Source organism: Hylobates moloch, unplaced genomic scaffold, assembly GCF_009828535.3.
Source record: "Hylobates moloch isolate HMO894 unplaced genomic scaffold, HMol_V3 SCAFFOLD_12, whole genome shotgun sequence".
Taxonomy (NCBI): domain Eukaryota; kingdom Metazoa; phylum Chordata; class Mammalia; order Primates; family Hylobatidae; genus Hylobates; species Hylobates moloch.
The window spans coordinates 44100690-44111762 of NW_026652287.1; positions in this window are offsets into that span (position 1 = coordinate 44100690).

Here is an 11073-nt window from a genome sequence, read left to right on the forward strand (position 1 = left end):
TTTGTTTTATATATTTATTCATCTGGGAGGCAGAACAGGCTTCGGACAGTGCCCATGCAATGGCTTGGGTTGGGATTTTGGTTTCTTTCTTTCCTTGTGAAGGAGAAGAGAAACAGGCCCCGGGGGGCCAGGATGACACCTCCATTTCTCTCCAGGAAGTTTTGAGTTTCTCCACCGTGACACAATCCTCAAACATGGAAGATGAAAGGGCAGGGGATGTCAGGCCCAGAGAAGCAAGTGGCTTTCAACACACAACAGCAGATGCCACCAATGGGACCCCTCGGCCCTGCCTCATCCACCAATCTCTAAGCCGAACCCCTAAACTCAGGAGTCAACGTGTTTACCTCTTCTATTCAAGCCTTGCTAGACAGCCAAGTTAGCCTTTGCCCTGTCACCCTCGAATCATGACCCACCCAGCGTCTTTCAGGCTGGATTTGTACCTTCCTTAAGCCAGGAAAGGGATTCATGGCGTCAGAACTGACCTGGCTGAATCCGTGGTGGCACCGAGACCAAACTCATTCACCAAATGATGCCACTTCCCAGAGGGAGAGCCTGAGGCACCGGTCACCCTTAATATTTATTAAGTGCCTGAGACACCCGGTTACCTTGGCCTTGAGGACACGTGGCCTGCACCCAGGTGTGGCTGTCAGGACGCCAGCCTGGTGCTCGTCCTCCCCACTCCTACCCACTTCCATTCCCGTGGTCTCCTTGCACTTTCTCAGTTTAGAGTTGTGTACACTGTGTAAATGTGGTATTTGTGTTACTATTTTGCACTGTTTTCTGTCGTGTGTGTTGGGATGGGATCCCAGGCCAGGGAAAGCCCGTGTCAATGAATGCCAGGGACAGAGAGGGGAAGGTTGACTGGGACTTCAAAGCCGTGATCATGAATGTGGAGAACTGCCATTGCCTTCTTTATGTCCGCCCACCTAGTGCTTCCATTTCTATGCAAATGTCTCCAAGCCATTCACTTCCCCGATCTTGTCGTTGATGGGTAAGCATTTAAAACATGCATGGTGAGCCTGGCACGGTGGCTCACGCCTGTAATCCCAGCACTTTGGGAGGCCGAGGCAGGCGGATCACCTGAGGTCAGGAGTTCGAGACCAGCCTGACCAACATGGTGAAACTCTGTCTTTACTAAAAATACAAAAGTTACCCGGGTGTGGTGGCGCGCACCTGTAATCCCAGCTACTCGAGAGGCTGAGGCAGGAGAATCGCTTGAACCCAGTAGGCGGAGGTTGCAGTGAGCTGAGATCGTGCTATTGCACTCCAGCCTGGGTGACAAGAGCGAAACTTGTCTCAAAAAAAAAAAAACAAAACATGCATGGTGCATCAGCAGCCCATGGCCTCTGGCCGGCCATGGCGAGGCTGAGGTGGGAGGATGGTTTGAGCTCAGGCATTTGAGGCTGCCGTGAGCTATGATTATGCCACTGCTTTCCAGCCTGGGCAACATAGTAAGACCTCATCTCTTAAAAAATGAATTTGGCCAGACACAGGTGCCTCACGCCTGTAATCCCAGCACTTTGGGAGGCTGAGTTGGAAGGATCACTTGAGTTCAGGAGTTGGAGACCAGGCCTGAGCAACAAAGCGAGATCCTATCTCTACAAAAATCAAAAAGTTAAAAATCAGCTGGGTATGGTGGTGCGTGCCTGTGATCCCAGCTACTTGGGAGGCTGAGGCAGGAGGATCGCCTGAGCCCAGGAGGTGGAGATTGCAGTGAGCCATGATCGAGCCACCGCACTCCAGCCTGGGCAACAGATGAAGACCCTATTTCATAAATACAACTATAAAAAAATAAGTAAATCCTCCAGTCTGGATCGTTTGATGGGACTTCAGGTTCTTTCTGAAATTGCCCTAAATGTTACTGTTGCACTGATGTCCGGAGATACAGTGACAGCCTCCGTCAGACTCCCACGTGAAAATGTCACAAAGGATTGGCGATTGTCCCCAGGGACGAAACACTGTGCCCTCCCAATGCAGGGAGCCGTGATAAGCCTTTTCTGGTTTCAGAGCACGTAAATGCGTCCCTGTACAGATAGTGGGGGTTTTTTGTTATGTTTGCACTTTGTATATTGGTTGAAACTGCTATCACTTATATATATATATACATATATATAAAATCTATTTATTTTTGCAAACCCTGGTTGCTGTATTTGTTCAGTGACTATTCTTGGGGCCCTGTGTAGGGGGTTATTGTCTCTGAAATGCCTCTTCTTTATGTACAAAGATTATTTGCACGAACTGGACTGTGTGCAACGCTTTTTGGGAGAATGATGTCCCCGTTGTATGTATGAGTGGCTTCTGGGAGATGGGTGTCACTTTTTAAACCACTGTATAGAAGGTTTTTGTAGCCTGAATGTCTTACTGTGATCAATTAAATTTCTTAAATGAACCAATTTGTCTAAACTCGATGGACGTTCTTCTGTTCGCGCGCCTCTTTTTTTTTTTTTTTTTTTTTTTTCCTCGCCCCTGGCTGGAGTGCAGTGGCGTGATCTCTGCTTACCGCAAGCTCCGCCTCCCGAGTTCAAGCAATTCTCCTGCCTCAGCCTCCGTAGCAGCTAGGATTACAGGTGAGTGCCACCACGGCTGGCTAATTTTTTTTTTTTTTTTTTTTTTTGAGACAGTCTTGCTCTGTCACCCAGGCTGGAGTGCAGGGGCGCAATCTCAGCTCACGGCAAGCTCCACCTCCCGGGTTCACGCCATTCTCCTGCCTCAGCCTCCTGAGTAGCTGGGGCCACAGGCGCCCGCCACCACGCCTGGCTAATTTTTTTTTGTATTTTTAGTAGAGACGGGGTTTCACCATGTTAGCCAGGATGGTCTCGATCCCCTGACCTCGTGATCCGCCTGCCTCGGCCTCCCAAAGTTGTCGCCCAGGCTGGAGTGCAGTGGCGTGATCTCGGCTCACTGCAAGCTCCGCCTCCCGGCTTCATGCCATTCTCCTGCCTCAGCCTCCTGAGTAGCTGGGATCACAGGTGCATACCCGGCTAATTTTTATATTTGCAGTAGAGATGGGGTTTTGCCGTGTTGGCCAAGCTATTCTAGAACTCTTGACCTCAAGTTGTCTACCGCCTCGGCCTCCCAAAATGCTAGGATTACAGGTGTGAGCCACCGCACCAAGCCAAATGTTACTTCGTTAGAGAAACTCGCCCTGAAGAAAACTTCCTTCCTGCCAGTCGCTTTTCTATCCCCATACTCTGTTTAATATTCTAGAATATTCTTCTAAAATATAGCAATTTTTTTGTATCTATTCTAAAAATGGAGGCCAAGGGAGGCAGATCACTTGAGGTCAGGAGTTTGAGACTAGCCTGGCCAACGTGGTGAAACCATGTCTCTACTAAAAAGGGTAAGATTTTGAGGCTGCAGTGAGCTATGCCTGCGCCACTGCACTCCAGACTGGGCAACAGAGCGAGACACCATCTCAATTAAAAAAAAAGCAGGGGCCGGGCGCGGTGGCTCACGCTTGTAATCCCAGCACTTTGGGAGGCCGAGGCGGGCGGATCACGAGGTCAGGAGATCGAGACCACGGTGAAACCCCGTCTCTACTAAAAATACAAAAAAAAAAAATTAGCCGGGCGTGGTGGCGGGCGCCTGTAGTCCCAGCTACTCAGAGAGGCTGAGGCAGGAGAATGGCGTGAACCCGGGAGGCGGAGCTTGCAGTGAGCCGAGATTGCGCCACTGCACTCCAGCCTGGGCGACAGAGCGAGACTCCGTCTCAAAAAAAAAAAAAAAAAAGCAGGGTGCGGTGGCTCACGCCTGTAATCCCAACACTTTGGGAGGCCAAGGCGTGCGGATCACGAGGTCAGGAGTTCAAGACCAGCCCGCCCAACATAGTGAAACACTGTCTCTACTAAAAATACAAAAAAGTTAGCCGGGCATGCTGGCGGGTGACTGTAATCCCAGCTACTTGGGAAGCTGAGGCAGGAGAATCGCTTGAACCCGGGAGGCGGAGGTTGCAGTGAGCCGAGATTGCGCCATAAAAAATGTTCAAGATTAAACGGGGGGACAGTGAAGTAACCCAGAAATAAGCAACAGCAGAAAGCGCCACCAGCACAAAACCAGGAGAGGGAAGACGTGGTTTCTGGAGCCTGGGAGCTGGTGAGAGCCAGAAACTCACAGGAGGGAAAGAACTGCTGCAGACGTGGTCCCCGGCAGAGCGAGGCGGGGAAGAGCCCAGCCTGTCCCCTGCTCCAGGCTGTATCTCCCACCAGTACCTCCCACGGGCTGAACCCAACAGAGACAGGCTGATGAAGCTCAGGCAATGGTGCCTTACTGGGTGGATCAAAGGAGGGACAGGGTTGGACCAGGGGTGACACGACACTGGGATGGTTAGGTCCACAAATGTGGCTGGGGACCGTGGCTCATGCCTGTAATCCCAGCACCACTTTGGGAGGCTAAGGCAGGAGGATTGCTTGAGCCCAGGAGTTCAAGAGCAGTCTGGGCAACATAGCAAGACCCCATCTCTAAAAGACATTTTAAAATTTCCGGGCGCAGTGGCTCATGCCTATAATCCCAGCACTCTGGGAGGCTGAGGCAGGCGGATCATCAGAGGTCAGGAATTCAAGACCAGCCTGGCCAAAATGACAAAACCCCACCTATACTAAAAATACAAAAATCAGTTGGGTGTGGTGGCGCATGCCTGTAATCCCAGCTACTCGGGAGGCTGAGGCAGGAGAATCGCTTGAACTCAGGAGGCTGAGGTTGCACTGAGCCAAGATCGCGCCACCGCACTCCAGCCTGACAGAGTGAGACTCTGCGTCAAAAAAACAGACAACAACAACAAAAAGTTTTAAAATTACCAGCCGGATGGGATGGCGCACACCTGTAGTCCCAGCTACTTGGGAGGCTGAGGTGGGAGGATCTCTTGAGCCCAGCACTTTGGGAGGCCAAGGTGGGCGGATCACCTGAGGTTGGGGGTTTGAGACCAGCCTGACCAACATGGAGAAACCCCATCTCTACTAAAAATACAAAATTAGCTGGGTGTGGCGGCGCATGCCTGTAATCCCAGCTACTCAGGAGACTGAAGTAGGAGAATCACTTGAACCTGGGAGAAAGAGGTTGCGGTGAGCCGAGATTGCACCATTGCACTCCAGCCTGGGCAAAAAGAGCGAAACTCTGTCTCAAAAAAACAAAACAAAACACAACAAAAATCCAAAAAGAGCAGACTGACCTGGCCATCTGGGTTCATATCCTGGCTCTGCCACTGACTCGCTGGGTGACGGGCACCTCAGAGCCTCAGTTTCCCCACCCGACAATGGAGACAAAGCTCATCTCCCCCTCCCCAGGGGCTCTGGAAGTGGGGCAGGATGGGGCTGCGCAGGCGCTCGGAGACAAAGGCAGGGCCTGTCATCTTTCCCGTGTCCACAGGGTGGCACTTCCTTCCTGCCTTCCGCCTTTTGTTTTGGGAAGCTTCCAAAACGCCCCTGGGAGGGAAAACGGAGCAGCCCACACAGGAAGCGTCCCGGAGCCTGCACACAGGCGCTCGATAATTGCTTGATTGACGAAATTGGTGCTCAACCAAGTGGCAAACAGGATAAGCGGGCTCGGATGGCCAGGAAAACCGGAGGGCCTGGAGGGTGGCAGCTCGAGGATCCTGAGACTGAGACAGGAGAGTGGGCAGGACCTGGGTGCATGCCCACGCAGGTGTGGGAACTGGGAGCACGGCACGGGTGGGGCATGGCCCAGAGGAGAGGCCAGAGGTGATGGAAGGTTCTGGTATTCGGCCTTGGCTGCTGCGTTGGGAGCCTGTACCAGGGCTTTGAGGGTGACGCAGACATGCAGACATTCAGAGTTTCTTGACAATCTATTGTTCTGCCCTGATGGTCACCGAAGGGAGGGAGGGTGACAGCTACCCATTTTACAGAGAGAAATAGGAGGCTCGGGTCACTGTGGCTGGATTCTGATCCTCGCCGGTTCCAGTTCTCTGGCTCAGAACGGGGCCCTGGTAAAATGCGCTGCTGGCTCCCTGGTCTATAGGATCAGCGCCCACCCACCCACTTGTCCTGCAGGGCTGGGGGCAGCCTGCAGCTTGGGGAACGCCACCCCTGCAGGCTAGTGGTCCTGTCCTGTCTCCGCAGGCTCAACAGCTCTGGCCAGGACAGGGTGGAAGGTGGGAGGAATTTGTCCCACTCCCAGCAAGTCTGACACCCACAACTAGTGTACCCTGCTGTCCCCCCACTCCTGTCCCCAGGCCGTTCCCCTCCAGCAGCCCGAGGCATCCCAGACCACAGCTGTCTGCAGTGAGTCAGCCTGGAGCCTCTGGGCTGAGCCGCGGCTGCTGGAGGGAGGTGGGGAGAGGGGTGCAGGCTGCCCTGCCCTGCAGCTGGCCCTGGCCTAGTCCCCTCCCCGCCTCCCAGTCTGGGGTCAGCACCCTCCTCCCTTGCAGGCAGTGATTTTCCGTGATGATGAAGGAATAAAAAAGCCACTGAGGGCTCTGAGTGGGAGTCCCTGGTCCCCATCACCCCACTGAGCACGGCCGCTGGGGTTTCCTGGCAACTTTCTGCTCCATCCGGAGCCGTCCCTCCCCTGGGCTGGGCTGACTCTCGGGCTGTTCCTGGGATGGGGAGCGGGGAGCTTGGAAGTAAATAGTGACATCAGCCACCTAGACAGGCGGGGCCACTGTGTCAAGGGGCCCATGTCAGGTTCCCTTCTCCCAGAGCTGGGGCTTGTCTTGGAATCGGAAAATCCTCCCCACATTGCCTTGTGGACTGCAGGCCTGGCGTGATCAAGGACCCCTGCACTCCTGCCGTCCCCCTCGGTCTCCTTCATGCCAGTTTCCCCTGCCTGGCTCACAGTGTCCACACCTTTATCCCCTGGGGACTCAAGTCTGGGACAAATGACACCTCCTCCCTTGGCCTCCCACAGAGCCACAAAGCGTCACCCCCCACCACCCCACAGCGTTCATTTGTGGGTCGGGATTAAGAGCACAAGCTCTGAACGCACTCAGCTAGGATTAAAGCCCTGGCTCTGCCACCCACCTGTAGAAAAACTGACACAGTGGCCTCCACTGGGGTGTGGCTCCATGAAGGAGGGCCTGGCGGGCCACAGGCTTACAGTACTCATTTCTCTTTTCTTTTTTCTTTTCTTTCCTTCCTTCCTTCCTTTCCTTTCCTTTCTCTCTCCTTCCTTCCTCCCTCCCTCCTTTCCTTCTTTCTTCCTTTCTTTTTCTCTCCTTCCTTCCTCCCTCCCTCCCTTCCTTCCTTCTTTTTGGAGTGCAGTGGCGCGATCTCGGCTCACTGCAAGCTCCTCCTCCCGGGTTCACGCCATTCTCCTGCCTCAGCCTCTCCGAGTAGCTGGGACTACAGGCGCCCGCCACCACGCCCGGCTAATTTTTTGTATTTTTGGTAGAGACGGGGTTTCACTGTGGTCTCGATCTCCTGACCTCGTGATCCGCCCGCCTCAGCCTCCCAAAGTGCTGGGATTACAAGCGTGAGCCACCGCGCCCGGCTCTTTCTCTTTTTTTTTTTGGAGACAGAGTCTCGCTCTGTTGCCCAGGCTGGAGTGCAGTGGCACGATCTCGGCTCACCACAACCTCCGCCTCCCGGGTTCAAGTGATTCCCCTGCCTCAGCCTCCTGAGTAGCTGGGATTACAGGCACATGCCACCATGCCCGGCTAATTTTTTTGTATTTTTAGTAGAGACAGGGTTTCACCATGCTAGTCTCGAACTCCTGACCTCATGATCCACCCGCCTCGGCCTCCCAAAGTACTGGGATTACAGGCGTGAGCTACCGCACCCGGCCTCTTTCTCTTTCTCTTTTTGCTCCCTCTCCCTCTCTCTCCCTGCCACATTTTTTTTTTTTTTTTTTTTTACAGAGTCTCACTCTGTCACCCAGGCTGGAGTGTAGTGGTGCGATCTCGGCTCAAGGCAACCCCCCCCCCCGGGGTTGGAATGTTTCTTTTGTCTCCTGGAGGCAAGATCGGCATGGGATTACAGGCACGCACCACCACGCCTGGCTAGTTTTTATATTTTTAGTAAAGATGGGATTTCACCATGTTGGCCGAGCTGGTCTTGAACTCCTGACCTCAAGCAATCCGCCCCGCCTCGGCCTCCAGAAGTGTTGGGATTACAGGCGTGAGCCACTACACCGGCTTTTCTTCTCCCCATCCTCTCCTTTCTCTCCTTCCTTCCTTCCTTCCCTCCTTCCTTTTTTTTTTTTTTTTTTGAGACATGGTCTTGCTTTGTCACCCAGGCTGGAGTGCAGTGGTGCAATCCTAGCTCACTGCAGCCTTGACCTCCCAGGGTTGAGGCAATCCTCCCACCTCAGCCTCCCAACTAGCCAGGACTATGAGTGCACACCACCATGCCTGGCTAATTTTTTAGTTTTTTTTTTGTAGAGACAGGAGTCTCACTGTGTTGTCCAGGCTGGTCTTGAACTCCTCGGTTTAAGCAATCTTCCTGCCTTGGCCTCCCAAAGTGCTGGGATTACAGGCGTGAGCCACAGCTCCTGGCCCAGTCCACATTTCTAAGTAAATATGGGAGGCCAGCCAGGTGCAGTGGCTGTAATCCCAGCACTTTGGGAGGCCGAGGTGGGTGGATCACCTGAGGTCAGGAGTTCCAGACCAGCCTGGCCAACATGGCGAAATCCCGTCTTTACTAAAAAAATACAAAAATTGGCCGGGCGTGGTGGCTCATGCCTGTAATTCCAGCACTTTGGGAGGCTGAGGCGGCGGATCACAAGGTCAGGAGATCGAGACCATCCTGGCTAATATGGTGAAACCCCGTCTCTACTAAAAATACAAAACAATTAGCCGGGCATGGTGGCGGGCGCCTGTAGTCCCAGCTACTCAGAAGGCTGAGGCAGGAGAATGGCGTGAACCCGGGAGGCGGAGCTTGCAGTGAGCCGAGACAGTGCCACTGCACTCCAGCCCAGGCGAAAATGCAAGACTCCGTCTCAAAAAAAAAAAAAAGATACAAAAATTAGCGGGGCGTGATGGCAGGTGCCTGTAGTCCCAGCTACTTAGGAGGCTGAGGGAAGAGAATCACTTGAACCCAGGAGGCAGAGGTTGCAGTGAGCCGCGACTGCACCATTGCACTCCAGCCTGGGTGACAGAGCAAGACTCCATCTCAAAAAAAAAAAAAATGGGAGGCCACCGGAGGCTGTGGGGCCACCGTGAGAGTGGACCAGGGTGGCCCACATTCCTAGATGAGTTGCCTGGAGGCTGTAGTCCCAGAACTCAGGGGGGTCCCCTCCGGAACCCAAGCACTGTTATGCCAATGACACAAAACTGGTCTTCCTGGCCTCTCCCATCCTGTCCAGCCTAGAAGGGAGACTGAGACTTCAGATCCGACAACCGTGGGTTCAAATCCTGTGCACAGGCAAGCTCCATTGCTATCTGTTTCTTTTCTTTTCTTTTCCTTCCTTCCTTCCTTTTTTTTTTTTTTTTGACAGAGTCTTGCTCTGTCACCCAGGCTAGAGTGCAGTGGCGTGATCTTGGCTCACCGCAACCTCCGCCTCACGGGTTCAAGCGATTCTCCTGCCTCAGCCTCCCAAGTAGCTGGGATTACAGGTGCCCACCACCGTGCCCAGCTAATTTTTGTATTTTTAGTAGAGATGGGGGTTTCACCATCTTGGCCAGGCTGGTCTCGAACTCCTGACCTCGTGATCTGCTTGCCTCAGCCTGCCAAAGTGCTGGGATTACAGGGGTGAGCCACCGTGCCCGGCCACGATCTATTTCTTTTAACCGTAAACTGGGAAGAACTTTGACCACCTCTTAGTCCAGAACTATCAGGGAAGGGGCACTGAATGCCAGGCCAGAGGAGGGTTGCATGAAAGGCTTGGCCCCAGCTACTCAGGAGGCTGAGGCAGAAGGACTGTTTGAGCTGATGAATTCGAGGCTGTATTGAGGCTGTGATCGCACCACTGCACTCCAGCCTAGGCAACAGAGTGAGACCCTGTCTCTAAAAAAAAAAAAAAAAAATGCTCAGCCATCCCAAGCTGCTCCCAGCTGCCTGCCCCTCTGGGTGGCTCCCCACTACTGGCCTGAGGATGCATTTTATCCCCGCCAGGGCCTGAGGAGTCCTGGGGAAAGGTACCCAAGTCCAGTCCTCAGGAGAAGCCACCCAGTGAGCACTAGGGCCCGAGGAAGGGTTCAGCCTCGAGACTCCATAGCCCCTGGGCTCCCGTCCCTAGAAACACCAGTTATGAGCAGGGGGCTGGCCATGGTGTGAATTCATGACCTGCACACCTCTTGCCAATAATGACTAAGTGGCTAGAGCTTCAGGCTGCCTCACTGCCGCCCTCTGGAGCTCGAGCAGGTGCAGGTGTGGGTGCCCACCCTGGCTTGGCCTCTTCTCACCTGGGTGGCTTTGGACACAGGGTGGACTCCTCAAAGGGGCTGCTTCCCATCTGAGAAGCCAGCATGATCCTCCAGGGGCTACTGATATACACACGCTGCCCCTGGTCCTGAGCGAGATCACCCTGCCCCTAGGGAAGGCTTGGGGGCTTCGCTGCTGAAGTTCAGACTCCAGGGTGGTCCTTGTCCTGTGTGCCTCAGTTTCCCCATCTGTAAAATGGATGGTCCTGGGGCTGAGCCTCAGTGCTGCAGGGACTAGTGTGGAACCCTGTGTCCTGGGGCCTGAAACCTTACTCCCACCTCAGCAGGGCTGGGCTGAGCCATCAGCAAGCCTCTGGCCGGCCTCCATCATTCAGGAAAGAGCCGGTGGCCGAAGGGGCAGCTCTCAGAGGGAGAACAAATGGGGGTGGGGGTGGGACGGGGGCGGGGCTGGAGGCCACCGGCCTCAGGCTGTCCCGGGCATCCAGCCAGCGCTGGGCAGTGAGTCAGGGGCCAGGCATGCGGAGTGGGGCCTCTCCCGGCCCCGCAGATAAGGCATCTCCGGGAACCCGCCTGCTGGGCCCCCACCAGGCCGCGTTCCTCTCCCACTTGCTCTCCCCATAGAGGGGGCCCTGGGCCTGCCTGGGGGGGACAAGGATGGGGATGTGGGCGGTGGGCACAGGGCCTCTGTGAGCCCCAGCACAGGCCCCCTGATGGGACCGTCTCTTCCCTGGGGAAACTGAGGTCCAGGTTGCTGGGGTGGAGGGGATGTGGAGTGACAAGGCAGGGCAATGGCTCCTTGGCCC